Source organism: Lotus japonicus, chromosome 5 (genome assembly GCF_012489685.1).
Source record: "Lotus japonicus ecotype B-129 chromosome 5, LjGifu_v1.2".
Classification (NCBI taxonomy): Eukaryota; Viridiplantae; Streptophyta; class Magnoliopsida; order Fabales; family Fabaceae; genus Lotus; species Lotus japonicus.
In genome coordinates, this window is record NC_080045.1 from 40133868 (window position 1) to 40151583 (window position 17716).

Genomic DNA, 17716 nt, shown 5'->3' on the forward strand with positions numbered 1-17716 from the left:
GAAGTCTCACACTTCAATGGAGTCTCACACTTTTACGAAGTCTCACGCTTCAATGAAGTTTTACGCTTTCACGAAGTCTCACGCTTCAGTGAAGTTTCCCATTTTCACGAAGTCTCACGCCTTAGTGAAGTTTCCCGCTTTCACGAAGTCTCACTCTTCAGTGAAGTTTCACGTCTTCACGAAGTCTCCCACCTCAGTGAAGTTTCCCGCTTTCACGAAGTGTCCCACCTCAGTGAAGTTTCCCGCCCCGGCTCATCCTTTGGATGGTTAGATGAATTGCTCGAAGAGCAGAAGGTGCACACAAGGATTTCCCTCACACTTAGATTGTAGACCCTTCCCATTTTCCAAACGCATTTCAGATCCTAAGTCTTTTCCAAGAAATTGTTATTACTATTTGAAGGTGTTCTATCTTTGGTTAATGCATTATGAATTTCATTTATGAAGTCAAGTTCCATTTCTCTTTTATTTCAAATCTCTATGTAGTTCAAAAGATCCTGATACTCCTAAGAATTTCACCGAGAAGGTCTCAATCCTAAACACAATAATGGCTCAGACCTCAGATCAGAACCTACACAACATTCCCCAAACCCAGTCCAGTCTCTAGTATGGCCTAAATTCACGTTTCCCCACACTCCGATGATCCACAAATATATATATAAATAGTTTCACAATTCAGTTAGTACAATCCAACAAAGCATATTTGCAGATATCAACACATCCTATAATTAGCCGTTTAGCACATATAAAGCATGTGATTCAGTCAACATCAATCATAGCAACAATCAAATCATAAACACATATGTCGGCCAAAGCCCCAGAAAACGGAGACACAAGTCTCAAGGTTTAACAATGGCCGAAGCCTCAGAAAACTTTTTTCAATTCAGCTCAATCAACATCATCACAATCAAATAAGCAAGTCAAAGTTATTGACGCCTAAGTCATTATCTAGCAAAGTAAGTTGCCCTCACCTTCTGATTGTCCAGCTTGAATCGATAGGGTTCCTTCTCTTGCTCCTCCAACAGTTCTCCAGGTTTCCAAAGTCAAGCCTTCGAGCAAACACATCGAAAATCAATCAAAACAAGTCAATTCGATCGACACAATACTAACTAACGTTAAACAAAACTTTAAGAAGCTTCAGAGTATGACGTTCTAGCACGAATGGAAGAGTTTCCCCGAATGGGTGAGTTTGACATGTGAAACCAAACCAAAAAATTATAATATTTACCTTTGCTCACTAAAACGAGCATAACTCAAGCTACAGAACTCGGAATGACACGAAACCAAAGCCAACATTTCAGCGACTTAAAGGGCTACAGTAAACCAAAGGCCATACTTGCCCAGATTTGAGTTTCCTCTCATTCCTAACACAAGTAAGTCTCGGCCACCACCCAATTTTAGCGTTTCGGCACTTTTTCTTCGATCTAATTTAATTCCTAGGTAATCTAGGACTGTAACTAGGGTAAATCAATGCTCGGAAAAATTTTAGAAATTGATATGCTATTAGGGGATTTTGGGTCAAAACTTTAAGCTCAAAACTCAAAGTTGAAATTTTTGAAAATAAATTTGATAGGGGCGTAAGTCGTAACATTTATAGAAACTAATTCTAAAGGCACTAGGTTAAGTCAAGAAGTTTTGGTTCAAAAAGCGGAACTTTGGTGAATATGGGTATTTTCACAGTTTTTCAGATCTATGGCGACCTAGAGAAAATCCGAGCGCACCGGCGGTGAATATGGAACGCAGGAAGGGTATAAAAGATGATTGAAAGAAAAAATCGAATTAAAAATATATTTTTGAAAAATGCTCAAAACTTTGAGCACAGAAAGACATGGTTTAAAGCTACATAAAGTAGAAACAAAGGTATGGAATAACAAGATTACCTCGTTGTCGTTCCAAAGAAACTGAAATCGGGTCGATCGGACAAGAACTCACGAAGAAATCCTCTCCCTCTCTCTCTCTCTCTCTCTCTCTACAATCTTGCGGCCTCTCTCTCTCTTGTTGGTAGATTTTCTCATTTCCCACCTTTTATAGCAGACGTTGAAAAAGCAAACTTCGAGGTTTTTCGAAACCGGTTGTCCTGGTATTTTCATCTGCTGATACGAAGTGAATATTTGGCGACATAATGCCAAAACTCAAAATGAGGTTCTCAGAATTGAAGAAAATGATATAAACGTTGTATAGATCAAAATACGCCAGAAAACTACTTTTTGCAGTTGGCGTCGGATGAAGAAACTTCCTTCTGAAGAAAGATTGCAATCGTCGAAAGAAATAAGACATCACTGATGGAAGCTTCGTTAAAAGCTCCGAATAGAAAAAGTCTTCATACAGGGCTTAAATTATAGTCCTTGAGAAGAAGATAGAATTTAGCTTCGCCGAACTTCCGAGAAGCAAAACCTATCGTGTGTACAGTCCAGAGTTCCGTATAGAAACGCTGGTCATGGGAAAAATAAAGAGAGGTTCTTATTTCTCTAAAGATTTTGAATTTCTCTTGAACAGTGCTCTAAGAGCGGAAATAGTCTTTTTCGGACGCTCTCGCCGTAAGGCGGGTGTGCAAATGGCTCGTGCTAACTCTTATAGTGACTATAGTACTATCCTCAATCATTTCCTGAAATTCCTTCTTCACTAAGTTATCCAAAACAAAATTCTCTTGTGCAGGGTCCTTTCACGCTTACTCTGATCCTATGCGTGAGTTGGGAAAATAATTATTTAATCCAAGTCAGAAATCTGGGTCTTACAGGTTGCGTCAAGGAGATCTACTATATCTTCTCCTCTTCTATATTTGTGTGAATGGACTTTCTTGTATGCTGAACCAACTTCTTGCAGGTGAAAGTCCTTGTGGTTTCAGAGTTGGAGGTGATATGTTCATAAATCACTTACAATTCGCGGATGACACTATCATCTTCTGTGGGAAGGAGCCCTACTGTAACACCCCGATTTCGGTGGCGTCACTTTAGTAACCAAAAAGAAAATAAAGCGGAAAAACGTGAATATTTTTTTTTCGATTTGTTTTAAGAAAAATAAACTTAAAGACTTGTCGAAATAAAGACTCTTCAGCGAATGATAAACATAACTAATGTACAATATATTTACAGCCCCCGCTGTAAGTAGTGAACCACGTCACGAGTATCCTCCAGTGACGGGAAGTAACCGAAAGTAGTGCCCGTGGGAAATATGTACAGGCCTCCAAAATGAAAGTAGGTCAGCCCAAAACGGCCTGAATAAGACCTCCTAGTCCAACCAACTCTCTGTAATTTCCATAAAGAAAACCACACAAAAAGCTAACGGTCGGGAACCTACCCTGTCCCAAAATACGAACATGACGACCAGAGCTATAACTCTACTCCTACCCTAATCATGTCTAGAGGAGTACACCCCAGCACTCACAACTACATGCTAGCGTGATCATCGTCTGAATCAGAATCCAGGAGGACTAGGTCAATGTCTGCAACCATCCCTCCTCTCGCTACTGCAACATGCTCCTGTGCTGGTCTCACGGGTCCAGAACCGATCCAAAGTCATCAGCAACGGCAACAGTAGGTGAGCTAGAGTCCGATGAAGTCCCTCCCACAGGCTCCTCCTCCGAGGGGTCCTCGTCGTCAGAAGACGACGGTGGTGGTGGTACTCCTACACCGGTTCCACAGTGTACGCCTGGTGGCAGGTTGAAGCTGACAGTGTAATGCCTCAGAACTCCCTCCGTCAAGTGTCCCAGACTGTCGACACGATCTTCCATTATTCTCCCCGAGTAGATCGCTCTGTGGCTAGCGGGGTCGACCACCCATGAGTCGGGGATCTCCTGATCAAGCATCTCAAACCTAGTCCCCCCCGAAGGGTGGACCATCGTAAACCAATCTGCCATGGACATCTGACAATGGGCGTAGTCCGCCAAAACACAAACAGAAGGCGCAAGGGTCAACTCCAAAGAATTACATAAGTAATACACCCAGTAGATAAAGTTTAAGGGATAACTACTTAGGCTTAGAAGTTTGTGACAGCATTATAAATTGTATATCTTACAATGAATATAAATGACAAATAATGACAATTAACAGATATCAAGTAAGATTAACAAGTATCAATCACACTCGGCAACTAAGTCAGTATGCATGGTGCATGAATGAGATGACGAGGAACAAGATGCAATCCGGAAGGATGGACACCAACGAGTCAGCCCTATCACCGGCCAAAGTGGGACCATTTCTGCTCGGGCATCTCTTACACCAAACAAAATGTAGTCAGATCAGCAGTATACCCGCAGGCCTGCCATTTCTGTCTGCTACTAAGAATCACCGTAGTGTTCTTATATGGAAATCCGGGTCTTAGGACCATTTTGGAATCCATCGAGGTCCGACTTCCCGCCGTGTATTAACCCCATAAATGTGTGAATGAATGCAACGTGATTAGCCAAACAACGTCTCCGACCTCACTCGTCACGTCGTCACGTGTTCTAGCTAACTTATTGTCTCTAAAAAGAATACCCTAAGGTAAAAGTCGATTCTACGACAAAAGACAATTAAATATAAAAGGAGTGCAATCACTCATGATAACTTCTCGAGTCATCCGACTCATCTAATTCTGATGGTCAAAAACTGCTCAGCGAGCAAAGAGTAACAATGTACTTGGAAACTTATAGTTCCCTGACTTATCCTTTAGATAGTCAAATAAACAAACTGCTCATCGAGCAAAGAGTATAAAGTACTCATAAAACTTATTAGTTTCCCAGAAACTTGGATTCGGCGACACTTCTCATTTTCCAAAACTAATATCCAGACCCTAAGCTTTCATCTGAGATTGTTGTCATTATTTAAAGGGTTCAGAGGTTGTTTAATGTATTATGAATTTTCCTTGTAAAATAGTTTCCATTTAGTTTTATCTCTAATCTTATGAGTTTAAAAGATCCCATAATCCCAAGTAACTCCCAGAGAAGGTCTCGATCCACTAAAATGATAATAAGGGTCTGAACCTCGGTTCGTCCCGTCAAACTTTCCCAAAATATCATAACGAGTGTGGCACAATCGCCCGTTATCCTCACTCTGACGTACAACAGATATATGTGTTATTGCATAATCAAAGTAACACAATTCAACAGTCATGGCACATATATCAACACATCGTAGATTAACCATTTAGCACATAGCATGTGAATCAATATCAACACATCCTAGATTAACCATTTAGCACATAACGTGTGAATCAGTATCAAAAACTATTCCAGCGATAAATGATTATCATTGTCAGCCGAAGCCTCAGAAAACATTTTCCCAGTCAATCACAATCAAGTGCATAAACAATAAATCAAGTCGAATTCGTCGACACCTAAAGCATTATCTAGTATTCAGTGAGTAGCCCTCACCTGTAGCTCCTCCAGTGTGATCCTGAAGCGTTCCTTCACAATCTCCTCCTTCCGCTCCTTGGAATTCCTCAAACGAACCTTAGAGCGAAAACCACAGAATTCAATCACAATCAGTCAGAAACTCAGCAGACAACAATTACTAAAGTTACACGAAGTATCATAAACTCCGAAGTACGATAAACTAACGCGATAAGACGAGTTTTCGAAAAAAGAATTTTCCTCCCCCTTGGAGGGTGCTCTCGGCCACACACACTAATCGTGTGCGCCGCTTTTTCTTCGATCAAACTTGGTTCCTAGGTTATCATTAGTTGTAACTAAGGCGAATTAAAGCTCGGAAAAATTATCGGATCGAAAACTGTCGCAGGGGTATTTTGGTCAGTGTTTTTAGCTCGGAATTTCAAAATTGGAATTTCGAAAAACAAATTAGATGGGGACGTCACCAACGACGTTTATGACAACTAATCCTACTGGCGCTAAGCTCAATCGAGAGTTTTAAGTCTAAAGGACGAAGCTTTGGCCAAAAATGGGTTTTTCGAGCAGAATTGAAACTCGGCGGCAATTCGGCGACATTCGGCAAAATGTAATCTGCTATACATGCTCTTGGGCATGCAGGGAATAAGTTTAGACAGAGAAATTGAGTTATTTGGACAGTTTTACAAAAAGCTCAAAACTTTGAGCACAGAAAGACATAGAGAAAAACGACAGAATTGACGATCAGAAGTAAGAAATAGCATCTATACCTCGAGGTCTTCGAATAGCAACTGTCGGTGCAGCGATCAGGCAAGAAACGGCGAAAATCTTTTCTCCCCTCTCCTTCCTCAAGCTCGCGGGTTTGGCTATGGTGGTGTTGGAAAATGCGGAAAAATGAAAATTTCGCGATTCCGATTTTTCCTGTGCCTTCCTCTGTGAATTCTAAGATAGGTTCTGGCAACAGAATTCCAAAACTCAGAATAGGTTTCTTGGAATTAAAACAAACGATCCAAAGTCGGTGTAAATCGATTATACCCGAAAAACTACTTTTTGCAATTGATATCGGATGAGAAAACTTCTTTCTGAAGAAAGATTAGAAACCTCGAAAGAAATAAGTGTACGCGTGTGGAATCTTCGTTTGAAGCTCCGAATAGAAAAAGTCTTCATCGACCGTTTATTTTAAGTTTCTTGAGTTATCAGGGATTTAGTTTCGGCAAACCTCCGAGAACTAGAATCGGACGTTCGTACATTTCAGGGTTTCGTATCGAAATGCTTGTCATGGAAAAATTAAGAGAAGTTCTAACATTTCTCTGAAGATTTTAGGAATTAGTTTCCATCGTGTCTTTAAGTGCAAATTAGTTGTTTACTAACGCTCTCGTCCTAGGTATAAGCGAATACTACTTGCGCTATAACTTATATCGACTTTAATACTATCCTTAGCCTTTTCCTGAACTTTCTCCTTCATAAATTTATTCCATTTGATAAACACTTGTTCAGGTTTTCCTTCACGTTACATCAAACTAATCGTGAATAGGAATTTTATTCGGTTTATTCTAAGCTTAAAAACTTGGGTCTCACACCTACCAGTTCGAATAAATTGGAGTTATATTTTTTAGAGATAAAAGGCAATCGTTTTTATTTAGCTAAACGACAAATTGTACATAGTTCATGAAAACTTGAAATAGAAAATTTACAATGAAGTTGAGACTCTAACAAGCTAAGTCTCTTATTTGACAAATGTCCCAATTTGGTATTGCCATAATGTGGCTGCACTAACAATAAAAGTTCAGAAATCTGAAACATTTTGAAACAAAGATGGAGATACTTTTCCGCCATGTGCAGGTTTCAGAAAAGCTCAATTGATGAAACCTAGCTTGTTCTTCATACTCAAAGCGATGGAAAGAGCGAGACTCCATGAATTGTAGTTTTCTCCCGTGAGCAATTGGGAGACAAGGACGAGGCCTGGGTTGTCAGAATGGTGGAGGTAAAGAGGATTCACAGGATCATCCATGGCGAATCAAGGAAAAAAAAAACGCAAGAACAACGAAGAAAATTCACGAACGGGGAGAGAAAAGAAATCAGAGTGCGAAAAGTGTTGAATCTTCTGATACCATATTGGAACTCATAATAGAAGGAATGAATTCTCTCATCTCATTATCAAAAGAGGTAAAGCTTATATACAACATGTGTATTGCAAGATACTCTAACTTCCTACAACTGAATTGTAACAACTAAGTAACTGACTAGTACAGCTGGCCTGAGCTAAGTAACTGACTAATACAACTGGCTTCTCATTATCAAAAGAAAGTTTTCATTGTTTCGGCCTTGATATCAAAGTGTTGTAAAATCTCTCATTATTTCATTTCTTTGTATTCTATGTTCTATTCATACTTTTTTATTTATTTTGTAGTACTCTTTTTTTATATTTATTTATTCTTATTTTTTGAAGAGAAAATGAAAAATATAAAGTATAAAACTAGAATATTAATATATAAAAAATTGATAATTTATATGATAAGACTTTTGCCAAAAGAAAGCCACTTTAGCATTTTCGCCTTAGGCCCCAAAATGCATATACACGACCCTGCTCCTTTCTTTAGAAATAATTTTACTGGAAACTTTTTCAAAACTCAAAGTTTCCTTCTGTACATCAAAGCATGTTTGATACACATAGAAAGACGGAAATGAGTCAAATGACAATATGAATCTCAATTCTTTATCTTCATCATCAATAATTTACTCCAATATATTCTTGTTCATAGATAATACCATTCATAGTACTAAGATGATCATATATTTTCATATCATCATCCATCTACAAATTGTGAAATTTTCTCCTTTAGAAATGACCGATTTGAGATGTCATTTTTCATATATAACATTTTAAGCTTCGTCCGAAGTTCATATTCTAATGATAGATTCTACGCATTCACAAGAACATTCTTTGCCAAGCATATACGAATTGCACTTCCAACTCTCAAATATAGATCCTTCCGCTTCTCGCCATCCATGATGGAAATGTTTCCTTATATCATTGTGTAATCATGATTGTAGAAGAACATCATTGACTTGTATTTTCCATAAGCCAAAGTTGATTCTTCCATAAAAAAATCCTCAATTCAAACTTCATAGCACCTGAATAAGACATTGCAAATGTATGTGGATTGTAAATCGCGCATAAGGTATGTTCCCATAAAAGAAAGTTGAGTCATGATGAAAACACTTAAATACCAAGTCTTTCATAGCTAGGACCTTTCTAGAACAACACTTTCACAATATCACATTTCTTTTATGACGGGGAAGACCATACACTACTATAACCACATATCATACTAATAATATGATACCCATCGAGCATGCAGCTCTTGATATCCCTTGTTGGGGAGTATGAGGAGCGTAAAGCAAGAGAACTTGCACGGTTGCACCAATAGGTCAACGGTAAAGACCATCAAGAGATTTGGACACCACATCTTTACCCTAAACCTTAAGATATTTGATATGTGGATCACAAGTCTTATATTGTCCTTACTTCACCCATTTGTAAGCGATGCGAGACTCCAACTCACTTGAATTTTCAACAGTATTTGTGTATGCTCGAGTTCAAAGCAATCTTGTATAATAGAACAACCACAAATATAAAACAATCACACATATCTTCTTCATGACAACTACAACAATTGATATTTTTATAATATTTAAAAAAAAATTGGAATTTATGAGATTTTCCTATATTTTTCTAGCGGGTCCAATTCAAATTTCTCCACTCATACCATTGTAATTTTTAGGGAAGATTATTCATAGACACTCGCATAATGCAATACCTATAAGACATCTAAATTTCCTACAGTTGTTTCTGATGATTATGTTGAAAAAAAAAAATTTGCAAATTTTTCTTAGGAAAACTTGTATTCATTTTTTTTGTGGTTTTAATATTTTGACGTACTCAAGAAAATCCGCAACAAAATATTAGAAAAATTCGTAGTGGAATCTTCAAGAAAGATGCACAAAAGAATCTAGTGGCTGAACCCTCCTTTCCCTCTCGCTATGTGAATAACCCTATTTAGCGGAGTTAAGCTTACTTCGCTTCCTTCAAAGAAAAAGGAAAAAGACGATGTTAGGAATCGATTGAATCACTGATTGATTTCTCTTCTAGGAAAGGTAAGAGTGACTCTTTAGTGATTGTTAGATTTTTTTTCAAAGGGTTTAACATCCACTAAGGAAAGCAATTACACAACTATGTGTTTGCTTTCTTTAAGCTCGCTCCGAACCGAACGAGCTTCGCCATGAAGTGAGATCTTAGAGCAAGGGTGGTGGGTCAGATCCCGAAGAATCTAAGGGGGGACAGAGAGAATGCTTCCTGAGCCTTCGATTATAAGAATTTAGGCATATAAATAGACTCCATCCAAACCGATTCTCCGATCTCTCTCTTAACCTCCGCACCTGACTAACTGCAGGCTATAACATGTCATAACTACGTGATAAGGATTACATCAATAAACAGAAAAAGGATTCCATCCAGTTGTGCTAACGTTCATCTAGTGAATGGGCATTACTAAATGGCTTGACGACATTTTTTAACAAATCAAACGAATTAGTGATTTAACCTATAATTTGTGTTTAATAATACATGAGCTCGTGTTATTATTATAATCAACCAACCAATAACGGTGGGGAAAGCACAAAGATGAAATTCATCTCGTACCATAGAGCATTTTCCTTTAGCGAAACCAATTTTTGGGCTCAGTTGGGCTAAACCAATTTAGTGGTTGTCAAAGTAAAAATAAATAAATTAGTTGTTGTCTAAAAGCTTACTAACCTAATCTAATCCTTACTTGGTACAACTTAATTACACCAATTCATGAAACCATTTTTATAATAGATAAATTATGAAATTTTATTAAAATTAATTAAATCATATAACAAGTTTTTTTTTTTTAAAAGGTATAACAAGTCAAACTCCCTTTAATCATAATATACTAAAAGTTATATTAAAAAAAAAAACTAAAACTTGTTTGTTTTGTAGGCAAAAAAATATCTCTAGTTAACAATCAAAAATTAATCCTTCTTAAGATGCAGAAGTCTCTAAAAGATGAAAATTAAAATTGAAAAATGAATTTAGTTTTTATGTATTGGCTGTGTAAAGTTTTTTTACACCGTCAATTAATCAGATTTTAAGTATATGAGAAAATCTGTTTTTTATTTAATTTCATTAATTGACGTAATACATCTTAACAATCTAATTTGTTGATGGTGTAAAAAAATATTACACCATCCTTTTTGACTTGAAGAATATATTTGTTTTATATAACCTTATAAATATAACAATATCAAAAGTAAATAAAATAAAACTAAAACTTTATCATAAACCAAGATATGACACGTATTTTTTTGGGCCTATAGTTTTTTGAACGAATGACACATGATAATACACATAAAATATGTGCCAAAAAAATATGTTGAAAATAAAGAGAGAGTCCAATGTGCATAGTATACTCATCATTAAAAAATGGAATGCAAAAGTAGTCCATTGTGGGCCTACTGGGCTAAATTAAGTTCAAACTTAAATGCTTACTGGCCATACCAACACTTTGTCAATTTAATCGAGATGTCTCATCAGTCTTTGTACATTTTGACATCCAAACTCTCACTGCAAGTGGCTTCCTTTAAATTCAAAGTATCATAAATTGAAAAAATTTCATTCACGTATCACTTCACCTAGAGCATCTCCAATGCAAGGTTCTTAGTTCTTATTTCTGAGCTAAGAACTAACTGAGTTCTTAACATTGGAGGGTGCTGACGTAAAGTTATTAGTTCTTGAAAATAAGAACTAGTTCTTATATAAGTAGTTTTACTTTTTAAGTTCTTAGCATAAAAAATTATTATTTTTTCTCTCATTCATCAACTAATATTTAATTTAAGTATTGAATTAACATTTAAATTTAAATTAAATTATATGGAAATAAAAAAATATTTAAATTAGGCATTATCATTAAAATAGATACACACAAATATGTGCCTTATTAATCTTTAAGTATTTGTTTGTTTCAAAGGATTGAGTAAAATGAAGATGAGGCTGTAGAAGTGATTATCAGATAAACTTTTTAGAATTGTGATTTCAAAATTTCAATAACTTAACCATGTAGGTCGCAAAACTTATCTTGTTCTTTTTGTGCAACTTGTGATCTTCGTAAGAGTGACAGCAATAAGTTTGAATTCTGAAAAAAAATATCAGTTAGGACTTAAGAGGGAGAACAATAATTTTTTGAATAAGTTTACACCAATCAAATACTAAAAAAATAACAAACTCATTATGGACACTCATCGTAATTGATCGCAAATTTCTTGTAACAAAAGAAAATCTGTAATATCTGGATAATAACTTTATTAGTGAATCTCAAGAGCTGAAGCGATGTTTTTTTTGGATAAGCATGTTCCACTTATGTGTTAACTTTACATGCCTGCATTGACTTGATCAAAACCAAATTTAGAGATAAGAAAACAAACGATAACACCTAAAAGTTCCCTAAAATGAAATGTCTCTAATGATTTAATTTACCCCTATAAATTTCGAATTTAATTTGATAATGCATTGTGGAATATGTTCATTCCTACCGTCAGAGGTAAATATTTGTGTTCGTCATTTGGTACTTAATTTCTGTGTTGTTACCACCATTCTCTGTCTCACTGTCAGTGGGTCACTACCTTCCTCGTCTGGCTGTTTTCAGCTAGCAAGCAATATTTGTCTTCTTATATGGTATTGTACTATTGTATCAATGTGACGAGGCAAAGAATATGATTGAGTAAAGCAAGAGAAACCAATTGACTAGGTCAGCAACAGAGCGTTTAACAATACAGCTAATGCATAAACACTTTTTCTTCAGCCATTAAAGAAAAAAATTGATTAATTAATGAAGGTGGTTTTTACTTAGCTGTGGAAGTCACATTATTAATAAAACTTAAACCTTTACAAATCACTTATTTAAGTGTTTGAACTATTCAAATGTCACCTAAGCTATGTCTTATGAGTACGTAGGGAAGAAAATTAATGGGAGAAATTAATTTGGCCAAACACAACTGACCACAAATTTCAGATTTAATTCTCACATTTCCATAAGTTCAAACTTCCCTTTTACATCCGATAAAATCTCAGTAAATTTCTTTCTTAATAAAATATTACACAATATTATATTCACCCCTTAAAAAAATTATTGTATTTTTTAGTTACTCATTGTATTTTTTTTTCTAATTCAACAAGTTCATCTTAAAAATAATAATCTAGGCTACGTCCAATTCATCTGTATGAAAGAAAGAAACAAGAAGGAGCATCCTAAATCTAGATTATATTAGGAGAGCTAAATGCTAATTTAGCCAAAAATTCAATCGCCCTGTTACTAGTTCTTTTTGCAAAAGAGAAACTAAAAGATTCAAAATGAGAAACTAAGCAATGACAATTAATAAGAAGAGAACCAAATAAGACTCGTCAGAACCAGACTTTAGTGAAGCAGAATGAAGAGCTTGGCAGCCCGTCTCAATAATCACCATTCACCAAGCGCAAACAAAGTTCTTAAGTAGTGACAATTGCCCAAACAAAGCATCTTGAAAATACTTTTTCCATTACTGTTGTTTTGTTGTTTTAACTTTTGGTCTAAATTTCAAAACTTTTGTTGTTTTACAAACTCAATGCATTTTTTCTCTATTTTTTTTCCATGCATAGCCTCATTTAATAACCACCTCTTATTTTCGAGTCTCTCAAATACAGAATAAAATAGTGGTAAAATGTCATATGCCCAACTTATTATAGAGGTGTGTATATATCATTACTCATTCTAATGGGGCAATAATTATTTATTCACACCTCAAAATGAAGTGGAATGAGGTGGAGGAAGTGAGAGATAGGAAGAAAAGAAAAAGTAAGAGTGAGAAAGTATAAGATGTGATAGATGATAAGAGGAGAGAGATAGAAATAAAAATAGGTGGAAATGAAGTGTATAAAAAAAGAGGTGTGTATATATCATTACCCAAATTTTACGGTTCCATAATAACATTATAGTGTTTGACACAGTTGTCATAAAAAAAAAAAAATGTGTTTAGGTAAACAACGTAACTTAATTTAATATTTATGACTGAAACATTTTTCATATAAATTTTTATTAAAGTTTTTTTAGAAAATTATTGAATAAACTCAAAGCTTTGAAGGCATACAGAAGGTGTTTGTGCTCCGAGATCCTAAGCTTTTGATGTCCTTGAAGGCCATCCCCTCTCCATGTTTTCCTTTGGATGCGCGCTCTTTGCTCCCTCTCTCTCTCTTTTGGTCTTTGTCTAAGCACTGAGGGGAAGGAGGAGCCTATAGCTTTCCCTCGCCTTGAGGTGGTGAGGCCAGTTCTCAAGGGTCTCCTTATGTTTTGGAGACCTGTTTGAGGCCTTCTAGAGGACGAGGCGTCCTAAAAAATCGGGTAGTCGCAGCAAGCCTATTTCTCCTCTAGCGAAAGTGCCTCAACATCGAGGAAGGCCCAAGAAAGTGAAGCGAGGGGGAAGAAATGAGCGGATGATGGAAGAGAGGGAATGTTGTGACTCTGAGTTGTTGGATGGTGTGGAAGAGTTTTCTGTCATGGGTAAAGAATTGACGCTTCTGGAGCCTAAGAGCGTTTTGACTAGGGCGAGGTGCGCTCTGCTAATGGGGAAAATGTGCGGTATGGTTTATGATTATTATGACGATAGTGCTCTTTAAGGTCTGGTGGCTTAAATTAGCTCGCGCATATTGGGATAAGCACCTTTGGAGTCTATCAGAGTTAGTTTTTGTTTGGCAGGTCAATCTTTGCTCTCAGGTTAGCTTTTAGGTTAGTGTTTCTCATGTGGTAGTCTCCTCTGTATATTCCTGATCGCGATTTTTGTGGAGCATTTTATTTCAGGTTTTTGGGGATGGCGTTTCAATGTTAGATGATTAGCTCTTTTGTTATACTAATCACCTTTTTGCCCTGTATTCTTTTGAGTTTTGTTACCAAAGCTTTTACTTAATATATCTTTATGCTTTCTAAAAAAAATAAGTAAGTATAAACACTTCTTCATAATAATCATATCAAAATAGCTTCTAATGACATAAAGTGATATGTTCCGGCCGGCTCCTAAGCCCAAAGGCACTATAACATCATATTTGGCCCAAATGACTTGCTCTTAAGCATGTGCCATAAGGTCGGACTGGATGACCTAGCGAATGAACATCTCGTTCTAGTCAGTGTTCAAGCAGTCATGCAAAGATATACAACGAGCAAAGCAAGGCATCCATATCGTGTGTTCGAAAGCTCCCTCATAAGGACTTTCCTTGAACTAACAAAGGTAACGACAATGTGCCCCAAGCATATAAATATAGGTGTGGCCGTTTATTTACTATTCATTCCAATATATCTTTGATTCTTCTTGTTCTCACACTAACTTGAACGTCAGAGAGTTCTATACAATAGCCCCATGCTGTGTTAAAGGAGCACCACGTGCACCTCAAGCCAATCCAGACCATGCTCCACTATAGAGATGAAGAAAACCTCCTACTCTGGATTGGAGAAGACTATAGTGGCTTAAATATTTTTGAGCAAAGATAATTAAACAAGTCTTTTACTTTGTCCAAACAAACTTCAAATGAGTATGATTCTCAACAATATTTGAAGTAAGATGGGCTTCAATGACTCTTCAGATCATAAGGCCGGGTCCAGCATCTATTTTTTTTTTCCAAATCACAATCGGAGGCTCAAACCCTTTTTGGAGAAGAAAAACAATAGCAACACAATTGACCAAAAAAAAAAAAAAAAACAATAGCAACACCATCTTAAAAAATAAACTAATTATTATAAAGAATATCAGTGATTGACCAAAAAACAAAAGAATATCAGTGTGATTTTTTTTTTGACGTTTTTTATTTACTTTAAACTAGTGTTTTTTACCCGCGCGTTGCACGGGGAATACATCTATTATATTTGATAGGTCAATTAATACCTTGATCATTAAAAATATAATAAACAACTGATGAAATAGAAGAGTATGAAATGATGAGCAAAGTGGACAAAAAGTCTTAAATTAAAACCCTTGTTGCATAGATTGAACTTCGTACAATTGAATAACTAATAAAAAAAATTGGTTAACCAAATCTCAAATTATGCAAAACATATTAGGGGATGTGGTTTAATGATGGCTAATAAACAATAACTGATTTAATCTACAATGAATAAAAGAGAAAAGATACTTTTATGTACGTGATTATGCGAGTTCATTTTTTACACAATAAAATAAACTAAGTTTGACCCATATCAACATGAAGTCATTTCACATTCTTCATGAGCCTAAAGACAATAACACAAATTATAGATATGAAGAATCACCAATAAAGCATTCAGAACACATTTTAATCTTAGAAAAAAAAGAATGTACCGCGAAATTTGTTATTGTATTTGATACATTAATTAATACTTAATGAAGGTACTTTCTTGTTAAAATATATTTCTTCCCGTAGGAGAATTTAACTCCTATAATAATTTGTACAAAAAAATTAAAGTGGACTATATTATTATGTAGTAAAAAATTAACATCAAACTATATTATATTATGTTTTTCTTGTAACAAAAAAAAATTCCGATGAAATCTTATTAACATTTATTTTTATGTAGAAGTATTTTCATGTAAAATATTCTTCCTATATATAAAAGCTTTTAGGCTCTTTCTAATACATTTAGATCCAGCTTCTCCTTACTCTCTGGATGCCTGAAAGTCTTTTCTCAAGTCTATCTGGTGGGTAATATCGATGAAGATGATGACACCCACCATACGTTGCTTGCTTCAAGGTCGATCTCTTGTATCCTCCTCCTGCCGAAGACTTTAAGAGTAAACCTTGTCATTCCAACTTCCATCGATCGAGTTTCAGTTGCTTTTTCTGTTGATCCAGGTGAGAAAGCTTACTAAGGCAACCTCTGCTTTTGTCTATCTCCCAATATAAGAAGCATGTTGCTTTGCTCTTATAGTAGTACTAATGGGCGTACTTTAGAACAAATTTCTAGCGATGGTCTTGACAGTTTGGAACTGAAAGGTTTGGTTCATTAATAATATCTAGTAGTTTCATCATGATATTCTGCTTTTGAGCTTGTTGTACTTACCGGAGCATTTCTGCGATAAAAAAATTCAGAATAGTAAAGCAGTCGTAGTATGCTCCCTTTACTTGCTCTAGTGCTTAAGTGATAGCTGAGTGCATACTGTTTGCATCTGAATTATATATAAAAGACTCTTAAAAACAACTACTTAATTCTCCATTACAAAGAATATACATTACATCAGAACCTAATTATTATTTGTCGGTGACATAAGTGTCGAAAATAATAGTAATGAAAATTTCGAATGGTGTGGATAAGGGTTAAAAGTCCAATCTCATAAGAAAGAAAAATCTCCATTTACATCAAAATCTATCTCAGATTTCTCTACCTCACTATCACCACCGTTTTTCTTATAAATTATCCACAAACACACTCACAAATTCCACACAGTACCTAACATCATATGCAAATTTTGTTTTCACTGCAACCAGAGTCTGTTCTCTGGCATAAAAAAGCACTTCATAAAGTAAGAAGGTATCACATTTTGAATTTAAATCATTAAAATATTTATTTCTAATTAAAAAATCAAATGAAACTTGCTTCCAAATCAGCAGCAATCCTAGGTGCTATTCCTGATTGTTGTACAACTTTAACATGAATTAATATGAACTCATGCTAATTCAAATGAAACTTGCTTCCAAATCAGTAGCTTCCAGCCGTATCTGCATTCTAAGTAACAGAAAGTCAAGAACTCATGAAGTGAGATTGATAGACATGTTAGAGTAGGATAGACTAAAGACCACCAAACATAATAGCAATATGTGCAACATCAATCTAGCTATGATAGTGCAAAGATAGCAATCAAATTTGCAGACAGATATGAAAGCCAAAGAATGAATTGAAGCCACTTTTTGGCTATGGCCTTCCAGTGGTTTCCATAACCAATCAGATCTATTTGTAAGGGGAAACTAATCACATGCTACTAAAGAAGATGAATGAAAGAAAACCCCTCTAGAAATTTTAGACCCATTATATTTGTTGAACGGCCAAAACAACTCTTTGCTTTATGTAGCACTGTTGTTGAAAGTACAATAACCAAATCAAAAACATATGCTGATACTAAATCGTAATGTGATAATTACACACTCATGCAAGCAAGACTTCCAATCACACTAAAGTTTGATTAATTGAACCATAGTAGAACAATGATTAATTATAAAATCTAATATTGCCTTCGAAAAGTGACTTTTAATATATGTAATGATGATAGATAGATGTAGAATTGATGAACTAAGTCAGTAAAACTATATATGCATCACAGTAGTGCAAC